This window comes from Vulpes lagopus, chromosome 1, assembly GCF_018345385.1.
Source record: "Vulpes lagopus strain Blue_001 chromosome 1, ASM1834538v1, whole genome shotgun sequence".
NCBI classification, from domain to species: Eukaryota; Metazoa; Chordata; class Mammalia; order Carnivora; family Canidae; genus Vulpes; species Vulpes lagopus.
Genome location: NC_054824.1, coordinates 32,172,017 through 32,189,490, shown reverse-complemented (window position 1 = coordinate 32,189,490; position 17,474 = coordinate 32,172,017).

Sequence of the window (17,474 nt, the reverse complement as noted above, 5' to 3'; positions counted from 1 at the left end):
GCTTATTTGGTGTCCAGAAAATTAGGGAGTCTCACTGTGTCATGCATGGTTTGGATTGTCACTGCCCAAGGTCCATCTAAGGAGTGGGCTCTCCTGGTGCTGGGCCAAGTAGGTCTCCTTCAAGCCTCTTCCTCACCTGAGCTCAACCCTGCCCCTGGGGAGGACCTGGTCCTGAGCCTCAGGAAATTCAGGATCTATAGAATTCCATGTTTTCCCTGGGTTTGGGGAATGTCCTTTCCCTCAGTTTCAAGAGCTTCCCATGTTCCCTCAACAGGCACATTTGCCCATCCCTTCCCCACACAAATATATACACACTCCCCAGCATGATCTTTTCAATAAGCTCAGGCTTCTGAAAGAGAAGGGAGGGAAGAAACCCTTCCCCAGGGAAGGAAGGTTACCTTAACACCATAGTTCTCAAATGCATGGGGTCCTAGCCTGTAGCATCTCCGTCAAAGGTAGGTTTATGGTTTGAAATGCCAATCCCTGAACTCCTCCCTGGCCTTGTTGCATTAGAAACCCTAGGAGCAGGGCCCAGCATGCTGTGTTGTGACCGCTGCTGGAGCCTTAAAGCAATTCTGGGCTCTCTGCTTAGACCCCCAACAACCACCCAGAAGCAAAAGATCTTCAAGTCCTGGTTACCTCCTTTATATGGGGGAGGAAAAAAAGAGAGGTAAAAACAAAACACCTCTCATTGTTTCCCATGCTTCTACAGCAATAAAGTAACAAAATAAATACCTTAATTATCTCTCCCCTTTTATAAAGCACAATGTAAAGCCTGGATTGACAAAGAATGAAGGAAACCTGAGAACTCATCAGATCCTCACCTCTCCAACAATCCTCACCCCCACCTTCCAGGTTTAAAAATTCAGGAGGCTTTATCCTGAAAAAAAAAAAAAGCATGCTGAGAAATAAAGGTCAAGTGTTCAGACTAGGCTGTTCCACATCTCCATGGAATGTAGAAACGTGTGAACACCCTCAGAATTTCAATTGGGTCTCCTTTTGCAAGGATTTTTATACGAACCAAGGTGGAAATAGTAGTAAAGAATTCCGTACCCTCCCCCAATATATTATACCCGATAATGATAATTTTTATTGCATCATCTTATTTCAACTTTCTTGTAAGGCTTGATTCATGCAAAAGTGGAGAGTCATTCTCGTTCTTAAGCCCAATTAAATCACCATTTCCTGATTCATCCTCCTGCTGCCCCAGATACTTCCAACACATTTCAGACCTGAAATTTTCTGAACTGCTTCTTTTCCAAGTCATTTTAAGAACCTAGCATTAAAACATAATTACATGACCGAAAATACTTTTGAAGCCTGCTCAGTGAGACTTTTTTTAATAGTGAGGTTTCCGAATTGCATGCCTCAGAGGACGATTTCCTGAGCTGTGTATAACTCGAGAGCATCTCTCTGAGCCCATTAGTCACCTTACAAAATTACATGAACTCCTTCAGGCCTCCCGGGGTAGCAACGATTTAGCAATAAATGAATGGATTATGCTTCATACAGTCATATTTTTAAAAAGCTTTTATTAACAACCAAGACTGTTATTTTTTGGCTTCCGAGATTATAGTCACGGTTTTTACTATAAAATACGAGATTCACTTTTTATAGAATCAAAAAAAAAAGTGTTAAAAGCCAAATGGAGAATTGGTCTCTTACGTTTTACTTGAGGAAATCCAGGCCAGAGATCAATTCAGACCTTGATCAAGGTCACATAGCCCGATTTCCGTGCAGCAGGAATTGGATGCACGCTTTCCTCCAACTGCCAATCCTCATTTCAGCCAATTCTTAATTTTCCACTAACCAAAAAGCCAGCCCATTACCTTCCAGCACACGACTGTCACCTAGTGGTGCTAACGGTCATTGCTGCTTATGCTTACAGACTCCAAAACAAGGAAGGAAATAAGAATTATCTTTAAAATTTGAGAGTCTTCTTCTGTCAGGTGCTTTATTTATGTTATCTTAGTTAATAGTTTTAATACTATGAACTAGACATTTTTATCGATGAAGAAACAAGATGCAGTTGAGGAAATATATGCAAGTTCACATAGACTTGCTCCCCGTAGCAGCATCATGATCACTCTTCTCTGGGGTGAGTCCCTGTCCTGTAACTTTGACCCGCACAAGGCTGGCTTCTCTTGGCTCTCAGCAGTCCTCTCTGACCTGTACGCTTATTCCCTGGCTGCAATGATTGGCTCAGGGAGGCCAGTGAGACCCACTGACCTTTTCCTGGAGCAGGTAAGGAAGAGGCATGTGCTGTTTTCCACTCACACAGTTTCCTAGTTTTTTTTTTTTCATCCTAAATATCTGCTTCTCAAGAGCAACCGGGAAGTCTAGATCTGAAGTAATTAGTTCTTACATTAAAACAGGAGCGAATAGAGCTTTGGGGCTTGTGAGGGAGTCTCACCATCTGTGCAGGATTCCGGTGTCATTATGGCTTAAAGGAATATCGGGGTTTTTGTCAAACAAGACATAGTCCCTTGAGAATATCACTCATTTATTTAAGGTAAGGTCAAGACATATAAATGCCTTGGGAAAGGTAGCCCTACAAATCAATATTTTAAAAAATGTTAGTAATTTATTTTTGGATGATAGAAGAATTTAACTCCTTTTCTTATTATTTCATCTCTTAAAATTACATATCTCATTCTAAATTATATAATCTCTTTATTAAAGTTCAGGTAAGAAATGTACTACATGCGATTTTTCTAAATCAGAGAACTTCTTGGGAGGTGAATTATTTATAATTTCAGTGGTAAAGTAAATAATTTGATCCCAAAAGGCAACACCATGCTTATAATTTGCTTTCCCAATGTTACTATCAACTTTTGGAGACACTTTGCTGATTAGTTTGAGGGTTGGTGGCCTGGTGATGGCTGCCCTAAGCAATGTTCAAATGCTTACCACAAAACTATCCAGTGAAGATGTTTTGGCTGCAGCAAAGGGAAGTTTTGATTTTTTGCTTTTTATTATTTGAGGCTACTGTATCTGTGGGAGAAATACATTTTGCAAGTAATATATGGAGTTACGAATAAACACTGCAGGTAAGTGCTACTACTTTTACTGAGTCATTTTAGTGATGTTTTGAAATTCTTTTTAAAGTTGTTGACTAAAAAAAAAATTAAAAAAAAAATAAAGTTGTTGACTAGAAGGCATCTGGGTGGCTCACTTCGGCTCAGGGCATGATCTCAGGGTCACAGGCTCAAGCTCTGGGTTGGGGCTCCTTGTTCGGTGGAGAGCCTAACTTCTCTCTCCCTCTGCCCTTCCCCCACACTTGCTCTCTCTCTCTCTCTCTCAAATAAATAAATAAATCTTAAGAAAATAAAAATAATAGGGATGTCTGGGTGGCTTAATGGCTGAGCATCTGCCTTTGGCTCAGGGAGTGATCCCAGAGTAACGGGATCCAGTCCTGTGTCGGGCTCTCCAGGGAGCCTGCTTCTCCCTCTGCCTGTGTCTCTGCCTCTCTCTGTGTGTGGCTCTTGTGAATAAATAAATTAAATAATTAAAAATAATAAATAAAATTATTGACCAAGATAGCTTCCAGATTGCTGCCTCCTCCCCTCCCACACCTTCCTTGATTGTCACACTCTTCTCCGAGGAGTTTCAGAAGCAACTAGAAGAGAGGTCAGGTAGGGGTCAATCTACCATCACCACCACTCACTCCCACCCTCAGCTCCTATTCGAAAAGAGCAACTTTGCTCAGAGCTCTTTTTTAATGTATTGGGATTCATTGATTTTCTTTCACTCATTTAACCCATTATCTCTTGAAGATCCAACTATTTTTCAGGCATGATGTTAAGGTATTGTGGTATTCCCTGGACAAGAAAGTCAAACTGTCCTACCTTTATGTTCTAGTGGGGAACAGACTATACACAAATACACAAGAGACTAGACAATACCAGTGGAATAGAGTATTGTAAAGGGCCACTGAAGGGTCAGGCATCATTAGAAAAGATGCTGAGGAAATGCCTTACTTAGAAAGTGATATTTGAGTGATGTATTTGAGCCATTAGAAGGTTGTAAACAGGTTTGATACTATCCAGTTTTTTATAAATTGTTTTGGTGTGTTTGGTGAAAGGAGGTAGGAGAAATAACAAGAGGGCCAGTGCAAGGCAACTGGGATCATCCCAGCAAGCAACCATTTGGCTAGGATTAAAATAACAGGACACTTACCATTAAGATAGCAGAGAGAAATAGACTTATTTCTGGGCATATTTTGGAGCCTGACAGAACTTGCTGTTGGTTTGCATATGATAGACGAAGTAAAGAAAGAAATCAAGGATGACTCCTAGGTTTTTTGATTTTGAGCAGTTGGATGAAAGGTGATGCCTTTTTACTAAGGTAGGAAAGACAGAAGAGAAATCAGTGTGACTTGAAAATGTAAAAATAAGTTTTGTTTTGGATAGTTCTGATTTAAAATGCCTCTTAAATACTCAAGCTGCGATGCAAAGTAAGGAGTTTTATGTGGAGTCAGAAACTCAGAGGTGGCCCTAGAGATCTAATTTTGAAAGTCAAAGATGTAAAGCACTGGAGTGAAAGAGAGTGCCAGGAAGTGACCCAAGACCATGTTCTAAGCACTAAACAATTAAGTTTGAGCAGAAGGGGAAAAAGTAAGATAGAAAACCTGGAAAAGGCAATGGATTTTGCTGCAAAACAAACTTCCACATTCCCCGAAAGATGAAAGAAATCTGAAACAAATCAATGGATATTCCCAGGATTAAGCCTGAAGAGTCCTTCAAAATTCCTTTGGGGAGAAGCTGGAAATCTTGACCAGCTTGTGCTGTGCACAGCACAGCTTGACCAGCTTTGAATTCAGGAAAATTCAATGAATTCTGCTGCCCTAAAAAAGCCCCAAAATACCATAATTGGTAATTTAGGGAGAACAATCCCATTCCCTAAATGCTCTACTCCAGGGGGACAATGCCCTAATCTTGGGTGCCACAGTTATGATTTTATTGTGGGTTTTTAAAGATTTTATTTATTTATTTGAGAGAGAGAGCACAAGTGGAAGGGGAGAGGCAGAGGGAGAGGGAGAAACAGACCCTTACCTGAACCCTGCCATGAGAGGGAGCCTGATGTGGGCTGGGCTGATCCCAAGACCCAGAGATCATGTCCTGAGCAGAAGGCAGACTTAACTGGCTGAGCCACACAGGATCCCCACAGCTCTACTGTCTATATTCACAAGATTATTGTTCCCCAAAGTGCCCCATATCTGGGTGGCTAGATCAGAAGGTGCCAGTTTCAACTACTCTTCCAAATCTACTCCTCTTCCATGCCAAACTAGGATTTCTATATTGAGCACAGATTACGCATCCAGAAGACGCTACAGTGACTTCCCCTTCAAGGATCCCTCTCAAATTTCTTGGCAGATAAGCTCAGTTAGAACCAGTGACCATCCATAAGATAAAGTTTAATAATATTGAATCACAACAGGGAAAGAACTTCTCCACTCTTTTGTTCCCAGGAAGTTCTTTGGACCAAAGAAATTTACAAATATGCAAAACTTCCCCAGACATCAGATTGCATCCTAAGGGGTATTGGAAAGGGCAAACTTGGTCAAGCCACACAGGATCTTATTGCACCCTTTCCTTTTGTCAGGCGGAACCTTCTTTCTTAGTACAGTTGATCCTCAATATTCACAGATTTTGATTTGTGAATTGCATACTCAATAAAATTTACTTGTAACCCTAAAGTCAGCATTCCTGGGAATTTCATTAGCCTTCATGGATATGCATAGAGCAGTAAAAAAAATTGAGTTGCCCTATGCACACATTTCCTTCCGAGGCCAAGCAGAATGATACTCTGCCTTCTTGTTTCAGCTCTTTTATTATAAGGAAATATCCTTTGTACGGTATGTTAGTGCCATATTTTTCACATTTTTGTGTATTTCTTGGTGATTTCCCTTTTTGTTGCTGGTTTAAATGCCCCCCAGCAATAGTGCTAAAATTCTGTGTAGTGTACCTAAGCACAAGAAGCCTGTGCTGTGTCTTAGAGAGAAAATAGGCATGTTAGATAAGCTTCATTCAGGCACAAATTAAAGTGCTTTGGCCACGAGTTGAATGTTAATGAATCAACAATATATATTAAATATGTTGTTTTAAATAGAAACACATAAAAGAAGGATATGTTTCAATCAGTTAACAAGAACGTTGTGCCTCAGAGGCTCTTAGGAACCTAATCCTGAATTTGCCATTGAAGCAATGTTTCAGTATTCACTAATTCAGTGTTTGTGGTGACTTTTTGTAGTGACTTGATAGAACACAAGTAGCATGAATCATGAGAATCAACTGTATTTACATTATCAAAGGGACAACAGTCAAGTGATTTTCCTAAGGAAAACACCTACCTCCAGGTGACCAAGGTGTCCATCTAATACAAGCCAAAAAGTGCCTGGCAATCTTTAAATGGCAGATGCTCTTCCTTTTAAAAAGGTAAAATCAAAACAACAACAACATAAAAAATCAAACAAAACAAACATTTAAAGCATTGTTTAACCAGTACCCCACCCACACAGCTCCCTCAAATATATGCAAATATGCATGCATGTATATATATGTGTATTTGTATGTGTGTATATATAACCAAATATATATGTGTATATATGTATACACACACATATGTGGGGGGGGTGAAAAAGACTAAACACCAATTCTAGAGTAAAATTGATATTAATGAAAGCATTTGGAGTAAGATGATATAAAGTTTAGTGAAATATACTCAAACAAGAAAATTGCACAGATACAGTTATTTTGATACTATATGTATTAGGAGTTAGAATAGGGGCACCGGGGTGGCTCATTCAGTTATGCATCTGGCATTGGCTCACGTCATGAAACCAGGGTCCTGGGAGTGAGCCCCCCATAGGGCTCCCTGCTCAGCAGAGAGTCTGCCTCTCCCTCTCCATCTGCCCCTCCTCTGCTCATGCTCTCTCTTGGTCCCTCTCTCAAATAAATAAAATCTTTTTGTAAAAAAAGAATTAGAATTGAACAGCACTCAGATATTAATATATTACTTCACTCTTACCACACACAGTTATGTGAAATACTTTTCTCAGAATGAGATAAAGAAAAGTTCACATTTTCTGTTTCTTCTTTGGAGTATCAGTAGGGGATTTTTAAATAATGGTACAAACACACAATAAATTATTATATAACTATTCACAGCTATATTTTAGAATACTTAATACGGGACAATACTGATTTGTGAATCTACAGAATTGTACACATAGCATGATTACAAGTTTTTAAAAATTATAGAAATGCTACAAATACAATAAGAAAACAATACTACAATATTTGAAGTTGTAAACTTCAACTATGATATTAAAGGTAGCTTTATTTTCTTTGTACTGTTCTGTATTTTCTACAATAAGTATATTACCTTATATAATAAAAACTTATTAATTATGATTTCTATACTTTACCACAGCTTTTATTGTTCAAACCAAAATAATATTCACTTTTGTTTTTATATTAAAAAGCTACATTTTTATCCCTTAACATCTCAAATAATTAACATTTTTTTAAGCTTTCTAAAACGTGAGTGAAATGCAACAAGTTATAGTCAGGTCTCCCTTCTTCCAATAATAAATGGCAACGTGAACAAGCCTGTGCAGAGCAGATAATACAAAAGCTCTTTCAGGTTTGGAAATGCAATGCAATTTTCATGCAGAAAATATATCTTTCGGGATCCCTGGGTGGCGCAGCGGTTTGGCACCTGCCTTTGGCCCAGGGCGCAATCCTGGAGACCCGGGATCGAATCCCACGTCGGGCTCCCGGTGCATGGAGCCTGCTTCTCCCTCTGCCTATGTCTCTGCCTCTCTCTCTCTCTCTCTCTCTCTCTGTGTGTGTGTGTGTGTGTGTGTGACTATCATAAATAAATAAAAATTAAAAAAAAAAACTTAAAAAAAAAAGAAAATATATCTTTCCAATGCTGAATGCCAAATAAGCCCGTTTTCCTGGTGTACCTTCCATCCAGCAGGCAGAAGGAAGAGGCTATCAAGTTTCTCAATGACAGGGGAACGCTGGAAATAACTTGCAAAATAGATAACCTTTTTAGCATATATCATGAATCATGCTATAAATTGAAAGAAATGAAAAATGAGCAAATATCTTTAGAGAAAATGGTCTTAGACCCAGTGGCATGAAGATAGATACATGCACCCAGTTACATAACATCTCAGTACCTAGAGCACACCCAGCAGCAAACTGCTTTCAGCAGTTGAATGACTGATGTAAATAGGCTAAACGGTGTTATTTTTATTGGTGCATGTTTTGGATGTGTTTGGAACTCACAATCAAGCCTTATGTAGAGTATTAAACAGAACTGGTTGTGAATATTAGGCTCTTGTTTTTATAGTAATCATTAAATCCATTAATTTGTAATGGATATTTGGTATTCATCTCTTAAACTATATATTTTAAGATGCTCTAGGTTCATTCTGAAATTTTTAAAATAAGTATGGGTTAGTTTTCTCTTGCTCTTCATTTATTAAAAAAAAAAAACAATTCCTCTAAGAGTTGTAAATTCATCAATTCTTGGCTATGGACTTTTATTTTCCTTCTGCTTTACTCTCTGTTTTTGTTCTGTCTCTCTCTCTCTCTCTCTCTCTCTTGTATTTTTTTTTATTGGAGTCCGATTTGCCAACATATAGTATAACACCCAGTGCTCATCCTGTCAAGTGCCCAGTATACTCAGTAGAGTATAACTCAGCCATTAGAAACAAGGAATACCCACCATTTGTTTTTGTTTTCTTTGATGGTCTCCTTGTGTCATGCTGGTTTTCCCCCTCAGGGCTGGTTAAGGCTGAGGGACATCCCTGAGAAAACTCTGACTCACCAAGCCTCTCCTACTCTGCAGAGTTACAGAAGGCGTATGACTGGCTAGCCAACAGACTATGAGGACAGATGTAATGTGAAACTTTGAGGAGCTACTTGGCAGTACCCAGCAGCAACTTGAACTGAGATCATAAGGCCAAAGAACATAGAAACATCATGCAGCTTCAGGCTGTGACCAGAGAGACCTAGCCGTAACATGGCTCTTTCTGTCTTCCACAGTCCAAGGCTTTATCTAAGATCCAGAATCAAGGGTAAAAGAATAGGTATCACTGAACTGGATCAATTCTTTCCCCCCTCCTATTCATTTTCTAGCTCTTTTGGAAAAGGTGATTTTCTTCCAGAGCTCTCTTCCATGAGTGTATAGCCATAGCAATAAGTCTCCCAGTAGGAAGTAGGCTGACCTTGTGGGATATATTGGTTGGGTAATAAACACCAGCCTGTGTCCCTATTTCTAGGGTGCTAGATGGAGGAGAGGAGACCCATGCATTCATTAACAAGCCTAATTCCTCCTTGTATCCAGCCTATGGCTACCAGTCTGGAGTAATTTTCCTGGACAACTGAGAATAGTAGTACTTAAAATCTCAGCTTGGCAGAAGACAACTGCTCAGTAAGGCACTATATGTGCTAAATGTTCAGCTTCACTTGGAAAAAACTTTCATAAACTTATATAAATGTCCACATGGACCTAAGTTTCTTCAAAGTTAAAGACTGATGTCTAAAGTTTTTTTTTTCCTTTTCATTATATTTTTTAATTTTCTGGTATTTGTTCCTGACATGTAACTATGAGTTTTTAGGGTTACCCTAAAAAAAAATCTGTTTAGATTTCAAATACTAGCACAATAATGCTACTTGCTTTATTAAGTCTTGGGCATTTTAACCTCACAGCAAAAAGTGGTGGAGAACCATCAGGTTTACCACAATGACATGCAGTCTCTGCTGAGGTGACAAGTATGCCTTTTTATACTTGAAGAGTCCTCTATCATGCAGGTTTTAGGAACAGTGGAAAGTGAAAAGTCATGGTTACTTTTGAAGGAATGAAGTAATAGTTTAAAAGATGGCCTAAGGAAAGAAATATATTCTAAAATGTGGGGTTACTGCAGGGTTTTGCTGAATGCCAGGAGCTTTGGAACCAGCAAACCATTTTTAGTTCTGTGTAAGACATGCTCTGGGAACAACACAGACATTTTGTCGGGAAGCTACAGGACAGTTTGATTAACTTTCTTTTCTAGGACAAAAGGCTACCATTTAACACAAAATCCTCAGGAGCCTCCTCAAAATTGAATGATTCTGGTGGTGATATTTATTCCATTTGAATTCCATTTGAGTTTATTGATTCCTTCATCTGGGAAATAAACAATCAAGAAGAAACAGGGGGTGGTTGTAGAGGCAGTAACCCAGGTCTTCCAGGTCCTTGCTATAAATCATAGGAAGGGATATGGTCTAAATTGCTCCCATTTGTAAATGCTTCTAGACTGTTTCTTATGTGAAAAATTATTTATTTTCTAACTCCTTTTTCTGTCTTTCATTAAGCTACGACAGCCTAGTGGGTAGCAATAAAGAAAATTGTACTAAACAATTGGAAAAAATTTTCCAGGGAGACTAGCTAAATGAAAATATGTTGGGTTTTGCAATCAGTGTGAGCTGAGAATGGTGTTCTTATTATCTGCAAGGTGGTCTTTTGGACTATGCAGACTGGAATGCCAGCCCTTGCTGGGAACCCATAGCTGTAGGGAAGACAGCTGTGATTAATGATTCACAGCACCCCAGGTATATAGAACAAGAAGTTCACTTGCATTTCCGTTTACAAAACAAAATATATCTGGCAATAAATAATGCCTTCAACCTTGATTTTTTTTCCCCAGACTAATCCAATTCATTAATCAAACTAAGCCATTATTCTAAACCCCAAGGCTTAATATGCTACAAAAAAGTTCCCAGTTACAGTGAGGGAAGATTGATTTGTGGTTGAGGTGGAGAAAAGGATAGTCTTTTGTTCTTTATTTCTCCAAAGTTTGCTGTTTATAACATATATAAAATTTATAATTTAAAACCTTCAGTTTCTTGAGCTAATAACACCTGATTGTTATTCAAATAGATACTGATATGCAGAGGCCCCTACTCTGATCTAAATGCTGGTGTCCCCTCTCCCCAAATTCGTACTTAAAAACCCTAACCCTTAAGGTTATCAGGAGGTGAGACCTTTGGGTGATTAGGTCATCCTTAGGTCACGAGAGCTCTACTCTCAGGATAAGATTGGTGCCCTTATTAAAGGGGCTCCAGAGAGATCCCTCACTTCCTTCTATTATGTTAGGAAAAAAAGAGAAGTCTGCATCCCAGACAAAGACTCTCACTCAACCATGCTAGTACCCTGACCTGGGACTTCCAGTCCCCAGAACTCTGAGAAATAAATTTTAGTTGTTTATAAGCCACCCAGTCAATGATATTTTCTTATAATAGCCTGAACAGATTAAGACAGCCAGAGAAACTGTAGAGGAAGCCAGTGTTTCCATTTATAAGCATGTGAAGACTGATGAGGGATGTGGGAGCCCACCTGAGAATATAACAGCCTAATATAGGGCACATGAGAACTCTCACTCTGGCTGAAGTGAAAAGGACTCTGAAATCTTCATATTTTCTTGGCTGAATCAAATGTTGTAGACTGTTGCCATCATGTTACATATTTTTACTCTCTTCAAAATTTTAATCTCCTTCCTTTACCCTAGGAAATGTTCCTTGTGGTATAAGAAATTTGTAATAACCAGATTGTTTTAAGAATCATTAAATTTAGCAACATAGACAATCTTAAGTATTTTTGTAACTCTCAGTCCAGTAATTCTACTTCTAGTAATCTGTACTAAGAAACTAAACAAACATAAAGTTAAATAAATTTGTGTGTGTAGGCATGTTCATCTCAAGATGTTTTTCACAGCATTCTATATTATACAAAAAAAATTAAATAAATGATAGAGAAATTTTTAAATTTTCAAATCAGTTTTTAAATAAGATTTTAAAACCTAGGTGCTAGAATTTTAAATCTTTCAAAAATTATGTTTTAGAAGCTACTTAGAAAAGCTTGGCTCTTTTAGCTGTAAAAATCCATAATGTAAAACTGTATGTTATAAAATTAACTATATGTGAATCTCAATATATTGGTAATATATTTGCAAATAGTATGTATTTTTTTTAAAATCAGAGGAATTATACTAGAGTGTTAAACTCAATTATCTCTGAGTGGTAAGATTCTGAATAATTTAAAATTTGTTCTTTTCACTATTTTGTAAGTTTTGTCTTTTATTTATTGCTAATCAAAAAAGTATATAAAATAAATTAAGCCAGTGAGTACAATCATAGAATGTCAATGCTTTTTACATAATTTTCAACACTTCATATAGTCTACTATTTACAAGACTATGTGAAGGTTTCCCTTTTTTGTTGTTCTTTTACTAAGAGAGAAACTTAACTGTTTCCTGGCTTTCAATTTTCCTAGTGTAGTTCCAGGTTTCTTACCTGGAATGGAGTTTGAGAGTAATATATCACCATCCCTGGATTTAAATGAGACATCAAAAATAAATTAATTAATTAATTAATTTTAAAAACCATACCACGGGAGTTAAGAAACTAAGACACATTTAAAAATGATTACATCTTAGCAAGTTAGGAATAGAGTGGAACTTCCTCAACTTGATAAATAATAACCACAAAAAACCTACAGCTAACATGATACTTAATTGCAACAATTTAGAAGCTTTCCTGCTAAGATCAAGAACAAAACAAAGTTAGGATGTAGATGGAGCTGGAGAGTATTATGCTAAGTGAAATAATTCATTAAGAGAAAGACAAATACCATGTGATTTCATTCATATGTGGAATTTAAGAAATAAAACAGATGAGCAAAGGGGAAAAAAAAAAGAGAGAGGCAAACCAAGAAACAGGCTCTTAACTATAGAGAACAAACAGGGTTACCAGAAGAGAGAAGGTGGGGGGATGGGTGAAATAAGGTGATGGGAATTAAGGGGAGCACTTGTTTTGATGAGCACTGGATGTTGTACAGAAGTGTTGAATCACTAAATTGTACACCTGAATCTAATATTACACTGTATGCTAATTAGAATTTAAATAAAAATTTTAAAAAAGCATATAAGAGAAAGATGTCCTCTCTCACCAGTCCTTTTTTTTTTTTTCCTGCAAATATATATATAACATCTTTATTCATCAGTCAATGGGCAGATAGGCTCTTTCCATAGTTTGGCTATTGTTGATGATGCTCCTATAAACATCGGGGTGCATGTAACCCTTTGAATTTGTATTTTTATATCCTTTCACCACTCCTTTTCAGCATTATACTGGAAGTCCTTGATAATGTAAGAAGACAAGCAAAGGAAATAAAAGATACAGTTTGGAAAAAAGAAACGAAACTGTCTTTTTAATAAAAAGATTGCCTATGTAAAAAAAAACAAAAGAATCAACAAAAAAACTCCTCCAACTAATAGATTATAGCAGTTTGCAGGATACAAGGTTAATATACAAAAGTAAATCACTTTCCTATATACCAGTGATGAACAAATAGAATTTGAGATAAAAAACACAATGCCATTTACATTAGCATCCCCCAAAATGAAATACTTAGGTATAAATCCAAAAAGGAAAAAAAAGCAAGATCTATAGGAGGAAACTATAAAACTCTGATGAAAGAAATAAAAGAATTAATAGAAAGATAGTCCATTTTCATGGACAAAAAGATTCAAATTTGTCCAGATGTCAGTTCTTCCCAATTTTGAAGTTGGGAATTTGATACACTCCTAACTGAAATCCCAGAAAATTTTTTTGTGGATATTGACAAATTGATTTTAAGGTTTATATATAGAGAGATAAGACTGAGAATAAATAGCCAACACAATATTGAAGGAGAAGAACAAAGTGGAAAGACTGACATTACCCAATTCCAAAATTTACTAAAAAGCTACCATAATCAAATGTGGTATTAGCAAAAGTCTAGACAAATATATCATGAAACACAATAGAGGGCCCAGAAATAGACCCACACAAATATTGTCAACTGGTCTTTGATAAGGAGCAAAGGCAATAGAATAGAGAAAAATAGTCTTTTCGACAAATGGTGCTGCAACAACTGTACATGCACATCTGAAAACTTGGATCTAGATACAGACTTCTAGCCTTCACAAAAATTAACTCAAAATGGGTCATAGACCTCAATGTAAAACACAGAGGTATAAAACACCTAGCATGAAACAGAAGAAAATCTAGATGACCTTGGATTTGGTGAGGATTTTTTAGTTACAACACCATGAAAGAAATAATGGATAAGGTGGACTTCACTAAAATTTCAAACTTCTACTCTGTAAAAGACACTTCTACTCTGCAAAAGAATAAGAAGACAGGCTACAGATTGGAAGTAAAGATTTGCAAAAGATATATTTGATAAAGAACTGTTACCTAAAAATATAAAGTTAATTCTTAAAACTTAATAAGAAAATGAACAACCCAATGTTTTAAATGGCCAACTTTTAAATGATAGCTATTACCAAGGAAGATACACAGGTGACAGATAAGCAACAAAAAGATACTCAACATTATGTCATTAAGGAATTGCAAAATCAAACAGCAATGAGATACCACTACACACCTATTAGAATGGCCAAAATCCAAAACACTGACACCACCAACATGTGGAACACTACGAACTCATTCATTGGTAGGGGGAATGCAAAATGATACAGCCACTTCAGAAGACAGCTTGGTAATTTTTTACAAATGAGTTGAAAACATATTCTCACAAAAGCTTGCACACAAATGTGTATAACGACTTTTATTCATAATTGCCAAAACTTGGAAGCAACTAAGGTGTTCTTCAGTAGGTGAACTGGATAAATAAACAGCAGTTTATTTGCTAGTACTTTGCTAAGGATTTTTGCATCTGTATTCATCAAGGATATTGAACTATAGTTTTCATTTCTTGTGGTGTCTTTGTCTAACTTTGATAATCAGGTAATAATGGCCTTCTGAAATGAATTTGGAAGTGTTTCCTCATCTTCAGTTTTTTGGAAGAGCTTGAGAAGGATCTGTGTTAATACTTCTATAAGTATATGGGGCATCTGGGTGGTACAGTCTGTTGGGCATCTGACTCTTGGTTTCAGCTTGGGTCATGGTCTCAGGGTTGTGGTCTCAAGCTCATGATATTGAGTCCCACACTGGGCTCTATGTTTGGCACAGAGTCTGCTTGAGACTCTCCCCATCTCCTTCTGCCCTCCTCCCAGCTCCCTCTCCAAAGTAAATAAAAATAAATCTTTTTAAAAATACTTCTCTAAATATTTGGTAAAATTCACCAGTGAAGCCATCTGGCCTAATTTTTCTTTGCTGGAAGATTTTTTGATTATCTACTCAATCTCCACACTAGTTATGAATTTGTGTAGGCTTCCTATTTCTTCATGATTCACTTTGGGTAGGTTATTTGTTTCTAGGAATTTATTCGTTTCCTTTTGGTTATCCAGTTTGTTGGTGTATAATTGTTCACGGTAGTCTTTTGTGATAGTTTTTATTTCTGTATCATCAGTCATGGTATCTATTCTTTCACTTCTCATTTTATTTATTTGCATATTTTTTCTCTCTTTCTTAGTATAGCTTAGCTTGCCAACTTTGTTTATTTTTTTAAAAAAACAACTCTTAGTTTTGTTGATTTTTCTCTACTCTCAGTTTTATTTATTTCTGCCCTAATCTTTGTTATTTCCTTCCTTCTTCCAACTTTGGCTTGGTTTGTTCTTCTTTTTCTAGCTCTTTAAAGTATAAAGTTAGCCAAGAGGAAGCCACTAAAACTGCCCTAACTACCAAAATGGTAAACTCAAAGTAATGTTGCACTACTGAAAGAGTAAAGGTAATACAGAGTGTTATCACCAAACACTTCAAAGATTCCCTTGAAGAATGGTGATTTCCACAACTCTTCAATATTTCCATTGAATTCATTTATTTTGCCTGTGCAGAATGCAGATGGAATTCAGGAAATGGTAGCACATTATTGTAATCAGGTGGTGACTCCAATTGCAGCTGGATTCTAGGTATATTTTGTTATTGGAAAAAAGCAATATATATCTTGCATGGCTCATGGTATACAGTCATTGAACTAGTTACTGCATCTTTTAAAAAATCTGTAACTGTTAGTAAATATCAGGGACTCTGCTTTTGGATGGCAGGGCCAATAGCACAACTTCAAAGTCCTACCTCAGAGCCATGCCAGGTCTCTAGTCCTGTGCCATAATCTACTCCTTGGGAACCTCAGTCACTTCATGACACATATTATCACATAGTTTCATTACACTGGTATCATGAACCAGTTGGTGAGCAGGAAATAACAACTACCCTAAAAAAACTGTTAATACACATACATGTTAAAGAGTATAAAATAAATCCCTAAAAATATAGGGGCCTGCCACCTCTGTGAAATCTCTAGAGGTCCACTGGTTTAGGAGATGTTGACATGTCTTTTCCAAAGTGAAGGAAAACTGCTGCATCTGGACCTCCTAATAAAGTGACACAATGTCTAGTGGGTCTCTTCAGGTTTTAGATATAAAATATACATCATTTGGGTGTACAACTATAATCCAATTAACCTAAAAACTAGAAAATTTTAGTGCAGTTGAAAAAGGAAAGGTTCTGCTAAAGATCTAAATTTCCATAGAAGCTTCCCTAATCCATGAGCTGTGTATTGGTCAGGGTTCAATCAGAGAAGCAGAATACTAGTATATACATACATACATTCATGTATGTATTTTTCAATATAAATGGTATATATACCCAAAGGATAAAACTCTAAAGCTTCTAGAAAAAAGCATAGAAAATCCTTGTGACCTTAGAGATGGCAAATATTTCATAGAAAGACAAAAAAAAAATCATAAAATATATTTCATTGAAATTCAAAGCTTCTATGCATCAAAAGATATCATTAAGATGATTAAAAAGCAAGCCACCACTGGGAGAAAATATTTGCAATACAAATATCTCACCAAAGATTCATACCCAGAATGTATGAAGAATTCCTACTACACAGTAATAGAAAAACAAAACGTTTTTTTAAAAACTGAAAAAGACACTTCACAAAACAAATTGTGTGATTATAGTTATACAAGTAGCCAATACACATGTGAAAAGATGCTAAACATTGTTAGTCATCAGGGAAATGCAAATGAAAACCACAATGAGATACCAATTTACACTAACTGGAATAGCTGAAATTAAAAAGATGGACAACATTTGTTACAAATACAACTCTTCTACATTGCTGCCAGGAATATATTAAGATAAAACTTCTTTGGAAAACAATTTGGTAGTTTAAACACATACCGTATAACAGTAATTCAGCTCCTCGGTATTTACTCTAAGGATATGAAAATATATTCATTAAAAAACCTGTATAAGAATTCTCATAGCAACTCTTTCACAATAGTCAAAACCAAATCAAACCAAACAAACAAACAAAAAACAATTAAGGAAGTTAATGTCTAAATTATAATGCGGTATATCCATACAATGAAATTCTACTCAACAACAACAAAAATGAAGTACTGTCTATCAATTAGGTGGTGCTCTGTAACAAATCATCTCAAAATGTAGTAACTTTGA